Genomic DNA, 11,972 nt, shown 5'->3' with positions numbered 1-11,972 from the left:
AACTCATGTCCATTGAATCGGTGATGCCATCGAACCATCTCATCCTCTGCTGTCCCCCTTCTCCTGCCTTCAGTCTTTCCCACCTTCAGGGTCTTTTCCAATAAGTCAGCTCTTCACATCAGGTGGCCAATACTTGAATTAGTAAGTACTAATTCAAATACAGTAAAGTCTTGAATTACAGGAAAGACCAGCTCTTCTGCTCATTGTCTGAACAGCCTGCGTGTTTGGTTAGCCTTCTCTGTGATGCACCCTTCTGCACTCATCCTGGTCGACCCTCACCTGGCTCTTCTGCTCATAATCTTTCCAAGATTAAGACTACTATCTTCTTGATCTCTGATCAGCTCTTCTATATCCTCCAGGATCTTGGATGAACCCCAGCTTTCTGGGCTCCACTTGGCAGGGCAAGTCTGGCTCAGAAGGACATGGCAAAGCCCTTATGGAGGAGAACGCTGCCTTTCAGAGAAATGCAGTGGTTGATGGGATACTCATATCCCCTTCAGGACCAAGGCCCTTGCTCCTCCAGCTGCCAGGAATGTTGACTGTAGAAGGTTCATAGCTCCAGCAACTGCCTTTGACTAAATAAAGGGAGTTGCTTGGCCCAAGATTACACACTTCTGCCTGGATACAGCCCACATCCAATGACGAGTTGATGCCAGGGATACAATGACCAGCCCCCATGCTTCAAGATGGCATAACAATTCTGAAGGGCCATCCCACCTCCAAGTTTCCCCACTGTGAAGACCACCCTTGTACCTGCACTGCAGTTCTTTCTTTCATCTGCACATTCCTGCTCTCCTCTCCGCCTGCCAAGTCCTCTCTCCCAGAGTACCTCCCAATAAGTTTCTCATATGCAAATCTCAAGAGTCTGTTCCCAGGAAACTTGCCTCTTTTAGTCGAATAAGGACAGCATGGTGCACTGGGCCTGCACCTTACTTCTCAGGTAATGCTGGGAGGTCATTTAATCTCTCCCGTAGTCTCCTTCCTCATCTACATAATTAAAATACAGAAAATAATGATACTTGTCATATCTGTCTTGCCAGAGTTTTATGAGAATTAAAAGAGAAAATATCTATGAGATTACTTTGTAAGGAACGAAGAACTGTATAATCCTGTCAACTGACATCACTGTATGTTAGTTTGAAGTGAAGTGAAGTGAAGTCGCTCAGTTGTGTCTGACTCTTTGTGACCCCATGGACTGTAGCATACTACATTCCTCCATCCATGGGATTTTCCAGGCAAGTGTACTGGAGTGGGTTGCCATTTCCTTCTCCAGAGGATCTTCCTGACCCAGGGATCGTACCCAGGTCTCCTGCATTGTAGGCAGATGCTTTAGCATCTGAGCCACCAGGGAAGTCCATATGTTGGTTTAGCCATGTAATAATCAGGGAAGAGGGGAAAAAGAAGGGGGATATCTACTAATATTATAGAATTCCGCTTACACACTGTGCTTGACTTTATCTCGAATCAATAGATTTGTGTCACCAATCTGTGTGTTATGTCGCCCAGGCACATAACAGAAATTAAAAGCAAACCAGGAATGAGACATGCATTGATGCAACTCTGAAACAAAACTGAGAACAATCCTTGTTCCCTCTTTTTCCATGTGAAGATAGCAATTGAGCCATTTCCACTACTCTAAAAAGTCAGAATTTACACTATTACCCAACAAGTTATGCAATAGCATGAAATGTCGTGTATCTTTGAATAGAGAAATAAGTGAAACAATTGGGTATGCAAAATGGGGAACACTTTACTAAGCAACTTTGTACTTTCTAAATTACCTTGATACTGTATCCACCAGAAAGAAAAAAAGTATATAAACTAACTGAAAACATTCAATTAGCTCAAGAAAGATAAATGAAAATTACCAATCCTAAAACTTCTTCCTACTAAAAATAATCAAATTATTGAGTTTTACAAAGAACTTGAGTGAGATACACAAATAGTGTCTGGTATTCTAAAACTCAGAAGGAGTGACCAGCAAACTTACTCTGACAGATGGTTTCATAGTCAGCAAAAGTCACAGAATAGTCAGAACTCAGAGGAGGCTGAGAGACCTACAAGAGCCCTTACCTCTGGCAATTCTCTGCACTCAGGGAAACCACAGTGGAACTGAGGAGGCCAGACAAACCCACATGAAATATTAACCAAAACCCTTCCCTTTCTTGTTCTCTGAACACTGAATGAGTAACAGGCAGACATATAGGAATTTAGACCAAGGGGTAAACACGTGGACTGGATTATCTCAGAAGGCTTTATGTCAGTTTCATTTAATGGAAAACTATAAATATCGAGATTTCCTGGTAAATCTAAAGAAACGCTGAATGAAACATTTTGTTCATGTGTGGAGAAAACATTTCAAAACTTCAAGTGTTAGATATTTGAGCATTTTATAATTTCAAACTTAAGTGAGTTTGTTGATTCATTTAGGTACTACATTAATTCAGTGTCTATAACCTTTATATGGTCCAAAGGAGAGGCTGCTGAGGGAAAAAAGAATTAGACCTTGCTTGCTGGATAAAAATCAGAGAATTGTTTCAAGCCAAAAGAGAGTGAATCATGAGCCAATGAGAATAGTGAAGAGCTGGGGTCAGATTTTGGGGTTTGATAGTGAAAAATATATTTATCAGGACCAAAGGAATGGACCTGTAAATAAAAATGACAGTCCAAACCCAGGAAACTTGAATCATTTTGCCCAGCTTAAATCAAGAAAATGGGAAACACGGGCACCAGCCCCAACTTACCAAGATTCTGAAAGTTAGAAGCAGGAGAGTTTGGTAATTACCTGGTTTGGGGTAAAACCAAAGCAAAATAGCCCTCAGAATACAGATGATAAACCAAGACTGTAAGATCTGGAGCTGTTATGGACCTGCCTGCATCTGTTAGTAAATCTTCTACTATCAGACCCTGCTCAGTAGATGTATATCCCCTGCCCAGTCTTTCTGCTTCCCCATAGGAGGCATACTACAGATCTTAGCTATAAAACATCGAGCATCTATGAAACACAAGCAGCTTCCCAGGTGGCTCTGTGGCAAGAATCTGCCTGCCAATGCAGGAGCCATAGGAGATGCGAGTTTGATCCCTGGGTCAGGAAGATCCCAACCAGGTACTTCTTGGGGTAAGGGGAAGGGCAGAGGTGCAGCAGCACAATGGGACCCCTGGGAGCCATCTCCTGTACTGGGCTATTCCTCGCTGTGGGAGGACTGTCAGAATCAGGAGAATGACTCCAATCTGAGTTTGCCACAGTGTCCAAAACATCACTCATTCATTCATAGAGACAGCCTATCAGAGCAGAGTGGTAAGAACACAAGCAAGTAAAACAAAACCCAAACAAACAAAAAGTACACAAGCAAGCTCTGTGTTTTGATGTATAGCTTTCTAAACTGCTTCATAAATGTACATGTACATACGAACATTTTTTTAGAGTTAAGAGCATGCTATTCATACAGTTTGTAACTCAGTAATAGACTGTTAATATTTAGTTATGTCAGGAAACATTCTAAACGTAAAAAACGAAAAAAGAATACAAACAAGTTCTGGAGTCAAAGACGCTCAGGATCAACTCCTGGCTCTGACAATTACTAACATTGCACTTTCTGCACCAGTCAAAAGTAGTTAACAACAGTACCTATCTCAGAGGATTGCAGTAAGGAGCGAAAGACTTGATTCACATAATGAGCCTAGAATAGTGCCGAGAACTTAATATGTACTCAATAAACGTCAGCTGTTATTAGTATTCCTTCAAAAGTGTTTTATGAGTACTGACTATATGCCAAACCCTGTATGTGGTCCTCATTATCCTTGAAATCAAGCCTACTCTTCTATTTATCTTCCTATCTTAGTCATTAACTAGAAATGTGGGAGTCATCCCAACCCCCTCCCTCTCTCTTACTGCCACTTCTGGGTTCTGGGCCAGATTCCACCTACTAAACACTTCTCAGCTCCTTCCCTCTTTTCTGTTCCTCACTGTCACTGCTTGACTCAAGGCTTCTTTAATTTCTCATCTTGAATATTACAACAATGTCCTCCATGTCACCCAAAGGCCAGTGCCATGCTCATCCAACCTATTCTCTATCTTGAGTCAAAGTTGGCTTTTCCAAACACAGATGAACCTGATAATATCATTCACATGATTAAAGTCCTTCATAGGATAAACTCAAACCTCTTACATAACATATGGGCCTATGTGATCTGATCCAGTCTGTCTCTCCAGCCCTCTCCCCAGCCAGTGTCCACCCTGAACAGGCTGATCCTTCTGCTGGGTCATCTATCCCTCCATTGGATGACTAATCCTGCTCTTACATTAAGCTTCATTATTTAATTGATGCCTACTCCCTAAAACTTATCATGACAAAGCCTATGCCAAATTCAAGTACAATGATGAAGATCACACTCAACATTTTCTCACAGAAAAAGTAATTTTGAGGCTCTTGAAAGAGAAATAAAGTATGGAAATTAAGAAAAATTTGTGTCAAATTTAGCACTGTTTCCCTTACTTGGTGGATATCTTACGGAATTGGAAAAACTGGATCTATTTTGGTATTAGGTCCAAAAAGCACTTCAGCAGATTTCAGTCCCAACAATGGATTTACTCATGTTGAGTTATACAGCTATAACATGTTAGAAAAGACTGATCTGAACTGTAAAAACAATGATCAGAAAGTTGTTTCAATATGGTGTTGTAATGTTGCTGCTAAGTCGCTTCAGTCGTGTCCGACTCTGTGCGACCCCATAGATGGCAGCCCACCAGGTTCCCCTGTCCCTGGGATTCTCCAGGCAAGAACACTGGAGTGGGTTGTCATTCCCTTCTCCAATGCATGAAAGTGGAAAGTGAAAATGAAAGTGAAGTCGTGTCTGACTCTTAGTGACCCCATGGACTGCAGCCCACCAGGCTCCTCTGTCCATGGGATTTTCCAGGCAAGAGTACTGGAGTGGGGTGCCATTGCCATTAATTAGTCACTTTAAAATGTCTGTGGTTATCTAGGGGTAAGAACAGGTTGGACTTATTTTTACATGGTTACTAGATAATTTGAAATGTGGTTAATTTTTAAAAAATCTCTAAAAACCATGCCTTTCTAATTAATATATTTTAAAATCACTTACTGAATGAAACACTGATCGAATGAGCTCAACAGGCTGCCTACAAAGACAAATAGATGATTAGGCTCAAACCCTCATCATTCTTCCAGCAATGATGATCCACTTCATTCAGAATCCCAGAGCTGCAGGAACTTCAGTCATATTGGGACAGAGGCTCAGCTGTGGGCATAGATCTGTCATTGCACTCATCTCCTTCTACTGGATTTTCTAGGTATTTGCCAGTCTTCTACACTGGTCTTTAGGGTTCTTGTCAGCAAGATCCTGTCTTATTATCAGTTATATAACCAGAGCTCGATAAAGAGACTGGCACAGAGAAGGCACCCAATAGCTGTTTGCTGGTCTGAATTAAACTCAGCTCCAACAGTGATACTATCCACATCTCTACTGTGTCTCTATCCAGCTGCAATAGGACTTATCAGCTTGAACATTTTAATTTCTCAGCTCCAAGGGGTATCCACCATCTTCACAATTTTTTACATGGCACTAATTTATAAAGACAAACTGTTCAGAAGATTTCGATTCAGTGTGACATACAATCACTATATAACATGACATGTTTCCACCACACCATCCCAGCGAAAGCAGTAACAAACCAGTTATTGAATAACGAAATTAAATTTCTCTTGGGGCCTCTGTGGCAAAGCACATGATTTTAATGGTTATCTTACATCAGCCTGGTGAGTCCAGCTGGTATTCTGTACCACCCAGGCGCTCTTGGAAACAAAACTTTAAACTATTACTTCCTATACAACCAGTTCCAGTTTATCAGCGCCTGCATTTCACATCTTAATCTTATTTTAAACACAGCCAGAGCAAACCTCACTTTTCAAAAGTTCATTAACAAAGTCTCACATGTAAGAGAGCAGCTCTGTGACTCATTTTTGGATACCCGAAATAACAACTCCTCCCTTTGCTGAGAAACGGCTTCAACAAATGCGTGAGAACCACCGGAAGTAATACAGACCGTGAGCACTGCGAGCCAAGCCTAGAATTCCCTCTCTGGACGGTGTGGAGCATCTAGGCGCTGCAACTATCTCTTGTCTCCATTCTACTAAAAAAGAAGAAGAAAAAAGTCTTCTGTGGGCTGGGAAGGAACTATTTCAAGGCGGTACGACTTCTCTGTATTTCTTGGCTCCTGAGTCATACTGCCAAGCTGGTCAGAAAGTGCTACCTAATAGGAAGTGAAGAGGTGATCGAAGTCATGGCCCTTCTAATTCAAAAAACAAACACAATCCCCCCAAACTTCAGACTTTCGACTGAAAAAACAAAAGCAGTCTTGGGTGGGTGCCGTATGAAGTACCAACAGGTGTCAGTGAAATAATTTCTAAGAAGCCCTAAATGCGCAGACCTTGTCCATTAGGTGGAAAAAACAATCACTCCTCTCAGAATTAGAGACCCAAAGGCCGCGTCCCCCGATGTGAACAGGAGGCGAGGGACCCGAGGTGCCCCCTCCCCTAAGGCATCCCTCGTGTCCCCGAGCGAGCGGGTACCCCTGCGGCCGCACGCCTACAGCGCTCAGCCTCTCCTGAAAGAGAAAAAGAGCCCCAGGTAGAGAAACACGAACCAGGAACGGGACAGCGCGGGAGACCCAAGGAGCCGTCTCCAGTGGGCGCGCGTCCCAGCGGGGGTGGAAACCTGCGGCTCGACTCCCAGTGGATGGGCTCCCGGCGCCTCCCGCGGCTCCTCCCGGGCCGCCCGAGCTCCGCGCCGCCGCCGCAGCATCTGGGCGCCCGCCCGGCCCCCCGAGGCGTCGGAAGCACCCACAGCTGGGGACCGGGCCCCGCCCCCGGGCGACGGCGCAGGCTCCCCGCCCCGCCCCTCCCCGCCTGGAGCCTGTGCTTTCCCGACCCCGGGCAGCCTGGCCGACCCGCCCCAGCCTCCTCTCACTCGCGTGCGCCCCGGATGCTCTGCGCGGGGGCGACGAGGACCAGCCGCGAAGTGTGCCGCCCGGGGCACTTCACCGCGTTCCCTAGCCTCCTCTTCCTTGGAGGCCCCCCTGGAAGCCGGGGGGCCGGGGTGGCTCAAAGGCGCTGGACTTTCCCCGGGGATCCCCCTGCGCTGGTGACGTTTGCAGGCCGTGCCGGTGTGTTTCCCGCGCGGTTCTCAGTGCGGGGGTGACTGTCGCCGACCCTGCACCTGTCCCTATCCTGTAGGCGGCCGGCAGGGAGCCTGCGAGTCACCCCGAGGCTGAGTATCTTCTTCTCAGAACTCACTCGAATTCACCCCTTTCCAGTGAGCTTTTAAACACCAGTCCGGTTCGTTCACTCATTCATTCATCCATTCAGTACCAACCCAGCGTCCACACAGGCGATGAGGACGCTACGTGGGCTAATGCACCGCCAAGACTTTACCCGCAAAGACGCGGAATTCCAGTGAGGAAAGACAAAGAAAGTGCTTGTCATGGGAGGTTAGTGGTGTATTGAATAAGCTTGAGGCTTAAAAGTTAGAAAATGCTCAAGAAGGGGGATGAAAAAGATCTTCGTTGATGGGGAATGTCAAAGAAATGCAGTCAACCGAAAGAGCTTCCTCAGCCAGAGGGAGAGCAATTTGAACAGCAAGATAAAGTAATATTAGATTACAAACTATGCTGAAGCTGAAACTCCAATACTTTGGCCAACTGATGCGGAGAACTGACTCGTTTGAAAAGACCCTGATGCTGGGAAAGATTGAAGGCACAAGAAGGGGATGACAGAGGATGAGATGGTTGGATGGCATTACCAACTGGATGGACATAAGTTTGCTTAAGCTCTGGGAGTTGGTGATGGACAGGGAAGCCTGGCGTGTTGCAGTCCATGGGGTCACAAAGAGTCAGACACGACTGAGTGACTGAACTTAACTGAACTGAATATTTCTAAAAGCTGTGAATATCATAAAAAACAAAGAAAGTGTGAAAACCTGCTACAGCCTAGAGCATCCTAAGGAAACCTGACAACTAAATGTATGTGGGATCCTGGATGGGATCCTGGGACAGGAAAAGGCTTTTCAGTAAAAACTAAGGAAATATGAATAAAGTATGGACTTCTGTTACAATATCAAGATTAGTACGTGAGTTATGATGATGTGCTGCTGCTGCTGCTGCTAAGTCGCTTCAGTCGTGTCCGACTCTGTGCGACCCCATAGACAGCAGCCCACCAAGCTCTGCCGTCCCTGGGATTCTCCAGGCAAGAACACTGGAGTGCATTGCCATTTCCTTCTCCAATGCATGAAAGTGAAAGTGAAGTCGCTCAGTCATGTCAGACTCTTAGCGACCCCATGGACTGCAGCCTACCAGGCTCCTCCGTCCATGGGATTTTCCAGGCAAGAGTACTGGAGTGGGGTGCCATCGCCTTCTCCCTATGATGATGTACCGTACTTAATTGTACAATGATAATAATAGGGGAAAATGGGAACAAGATTTATGGAAACTCTCTTTGTATTTTTTTTTTCTGTAAATCTAAAACCATTTGAAAAAAATTATGTTTAGGGACTTGCCTGGTGGTCCCGTGGTTAAGAATGCGCCTTCTGCTGTTTACAATAGATAGGACAATGGAAGCAACCTAGATGTCTATCAGCAGACAAATGGATAAGAAAGCTGTGGTACATAGACACAATGGAATATTACTCAGCTATTAAAAAGAACACATTTGAGTCAGTTCTAATGAGGTGGATGAAACTGGAGCCTATTATACAGAGTGAAGTAAGTCAGAAAGGAAAGCACCAATATAGTATATTAACGCATACATATGGAATTTAGAAAGATGGTAACAAGGACCCTATATGCAAGACAGCAAAAGAGACACAGATGTAAAGAACAGACTTTTGGACTCTGTGGCAGAAGGTGAGGGTGGGATGATTTGAGAGAATAGCATTGAAACATGTATATTACCATATGTAAAATAGATGACCAATCCAAGTTCGATGTGGCTGATTCATGGCAATGTATGGCAAAACCACCACAATATTGTAAAGTATTTAGCTTCCAATTAAAATGAATAAATTTATTTTAAAAAAAGAAAAAATAATAAAGTTTTCCACAGAAACAAACAAACAAACAAAAAACCAACAGGGCACTCAAAATCTGGTGCACTGGGACAACCTGGAGGGATGGGATGGGGAGGGTGAAGGGGAGGGGGTTTGGGACAGGGGGACACATCTACACCCATGGCAGATTCATGTCAACGTATGACAAAAACCAACACAATATTGTAATGTATCCAATTAAAATTAATAAATAAATTAAAAAATAAAAAAGAATGTGCCTCCCAATGCAGGGGAGACAGGTTCAATCCCTGCTCTGGGAAGATACCACATGCTGTGGAGCAACTAAGCCTACTCACCACAACTACACAGTCCATGCATTCTGGAACTCATGAGCCATAGCTAGAGAGAAGTCCAGGCACCACAATGAAAAATCTTGGGTGCTGCAACTAAGACCAGATGTAGCCATAAATAAATAAAATAATAAAGTTCATTTTAAAGGTGAAGCAAAGTAAGAGACATGACGGGTGCTATAAGAACTGAAGAAAATGGGTTTAATGCAAAGGCATCTAAGATAAAACAGTTCAGGGAGGAAGCAATGCAGGTATTTTGACCATTTCTTTTTTTGTTGTTGTTTGTTTTTTGTTTTTGTTGGTTTTTTTGTTTGTTTGTTTGTTTCTGTGGAAAACTTTATTATTTTTTCTTTTTTAAAATAAATTTATTCATTTTAATTGGAAGCTAAATACTTTACAATATTGTAGTGGTTTTGCCATATATTGCCATGAATCAGCCACGGGTATACATGTGTTCCCCATCCTGAACCTCCCTCCCACCTCCCTCCCTATCCCATCCCTCTGGGTCCTTCCAGTGCACCAGCCCCGAGCACCCTGTCCCATGCATTGAACCTGGACTGGTGATCCATTTCACATATGATAATATACATGTTTCAGTGCCATTCTCCCAAATCATCCCACCCTTTCCTTCTCCCACAGAGTCCAAAGACTGTTCTATACATCTGTGCCCCTTTTGCTATCTCACATATAGGGTTATCGTTACTATCTTTCTAAATTCCGAATATATGCATTAGTATACTGTATTGATGTTTTTCTTTCTGACTTACTTCACTCTGTATAATAGGCTCCAGTTTCATCCACCTCATTAGAACTGATTCAAATGTATTCTTTTTAATGGCTGAGTAAATATTCTGTTGTGTCTATGTACCACAGTTTTCTTATCCGTTTGTCTGCTGATGGCCATCTAGGTTGCTTCCATGTCCTGGCTATTACAAACAGTGCTGTGATGAACATTGGGGTACATGTGTCTCTTTCAATTCTGGTTTCCTTGGTGTGTGTGCCAGCAGTGGGTTTACTGGGTCATGAAAGTGAAAGAAAGTGAAGTCGCTCAGTCGTGCCCGACTCTTTGCGACCCCGTGAACTGAAGCCCACCAGGCTCCTCCGTCCTTGGGATTCTCCAGGCAAGAATACTGGAATGGGTTGTCATTTCCTACTCCAGGGGAACTTCCCAACCCAGAGATCGAACCCGGGTCTCCCGCATCGCAGGCAGACGCTTTAACCTCTGAGCCACCAGGGAATATGGTCATATGGCCATACTGGGTCATACGGCAGTTCTATTTTCAGTTTTTTAAGGACTGGTCTCCATAGTGGCTGTACTAGTTTGCATTCCCACCAACAGTGTAAGAGGGTTCCCTTTTCTCCACACCCTCTCCAGCATTTATTGTTTGTAGACTTTTGGATAGCACCCATTCTGACTGGCATGAAATGGTACCTCATTGTGGTTTTGATTTGCATTTCTCTGATAATGAGTGATGTTGAGCATCTTTTCACATGTTTGTTAGCCATCTGTATGTCTTCTTTGGAGAAATGTCTGTTTAGTTCTTTGGCCCATTTTTTGATTGGGTCATTTATTTTTTTGTAATTGAGCTGCAGGTGTAGCTTGTATATTTTTGAGATTAATTCTTTGTCAGTTGCTTCATGTGCTATTATTTTCTCCCATTCTGAAGGCTGTCTTTTCACCTTGCTTATAGTTTCCTTTGTTGTGCAGAAGCTTTTAATTTTGATTAGGTCCCATTTGTTTATTTTTGCTTTTATTTCTAATATTCTGGGAGGTGGGTCATAGAGGATCCTGCTGTGATTTATGTTGGAGTGTGTTTTACCTATGTTCTCCTCTAGGGGTTTTTATAGTTTCTGGTCTTACATTTAGATCTTTTATCCATTTTGAGTTTATTTTTGTGTATGGTGTTAGAAAGTGTTCTAGTTTCATTCTTTTACAAGTGGTTGACCAGTTTTCCCAGCACCACTTGATAAAAAGCTTGTCTTTTCTCCATTGTATATTCTTGCCTCCTTTGTCAAAGATAAGGTGTCCATAGGTGCGTGGATTTATCTCTGGGCTTTCTATTTTGTTCCATTGATCTATATTTCTGTCTTTGTGCCAGTACCATACTGTCTTGATGACTGTGGCTTTGTAGTAGAGCCTGAAGTCAGGCAGGTTGATTCCTCCAGTTCCATTCTTCTTTCTCAAGATTGCTTTGGCTATTCGAAGTTTTTTGTATTTCCACACAAATTGTGAAATTATTTGTTCTAGCTCTGTGAAAAATACCTCTGGTAGCTTGATAGGGATTGCATTGAATCTATAGATTGCTTTGGGTAATATACTCATTTTCAGTATATTGATTCTTCCAATCCATAAACATGGTATATTTCTCCATCTATTAGTTTCCTCTTTGATTTATTTCACCAGTGTTTTATAGTTTTCTATATATAAGTCTTTAGTTTCTTTAGGTAGATATATTCCTAAGTATTTTATTCTTTTCGTTGCAATGGTGAATGGAATTTTTTCCTTAATTTCTCTATTTTCTCATTATTAGTGTATAGGAATGCAAGGGATTTCTGTGTGTT

General features: G+C 43.1%; 1 protein-coding gene across 7 annotated transcripts in view; it reads right to left on the bottom strand.

The window, feature by feature from the left end:
- STX11 (syntaxin 11) overlaps window positions 1–11,972 on the bottom strand; it is a 57,157-nt gene that overhangs the window by 29,924 nt on the left and 15,261 nt on the right. The window contains exons 1-3 of one of the 7 annotated variants that reach the window (XM_042253570.2): window positions 6,665–6,824; window positions 6,065–6,151; window positions 5,104–5,140 (exon numbers count right to left, since the gene is read on the bottom strand). The exons of 1 other annotated variant lie outside the window; for it this stretch is intronic. The gene's annotated coding sequence lies outside the window, so the exon portion shown is untranslated. Of the gene's footprint in view, window positions 1–5,103; window positions 5,141–6,064; window positions 6,152–6,664; window positions 6,825–6,987; window positions 7,082–11,972 lie in introns of those variants that run through there. 5 more of the 7 variants (XM_042253571.2, XM_027972523.3, XM_027972524.3 and 2 more) reach the window with 5 other exon arrangements.

The sequence above is a fragment of the Ovis aries genome, chromosome 8 (genome assembly GCF_016772045.2).
Source record: "Ovis aries strain OAR_USU_Benz2616 breed Rambouillet chromosome 8, ARS-UI_Ramb_v3.0, whole genome shotgun sequence".
Lineage (NCBI taxonomy): Eukaryota > Metazoa > Chordata > Mammalia > Artiodactyla > Bovidae > Ovis > Ovis aries.
Note: the sequence above shows the minus strand (reverse complement) of the source record. Positions and strands in the feature narration are given on the sequence as shown.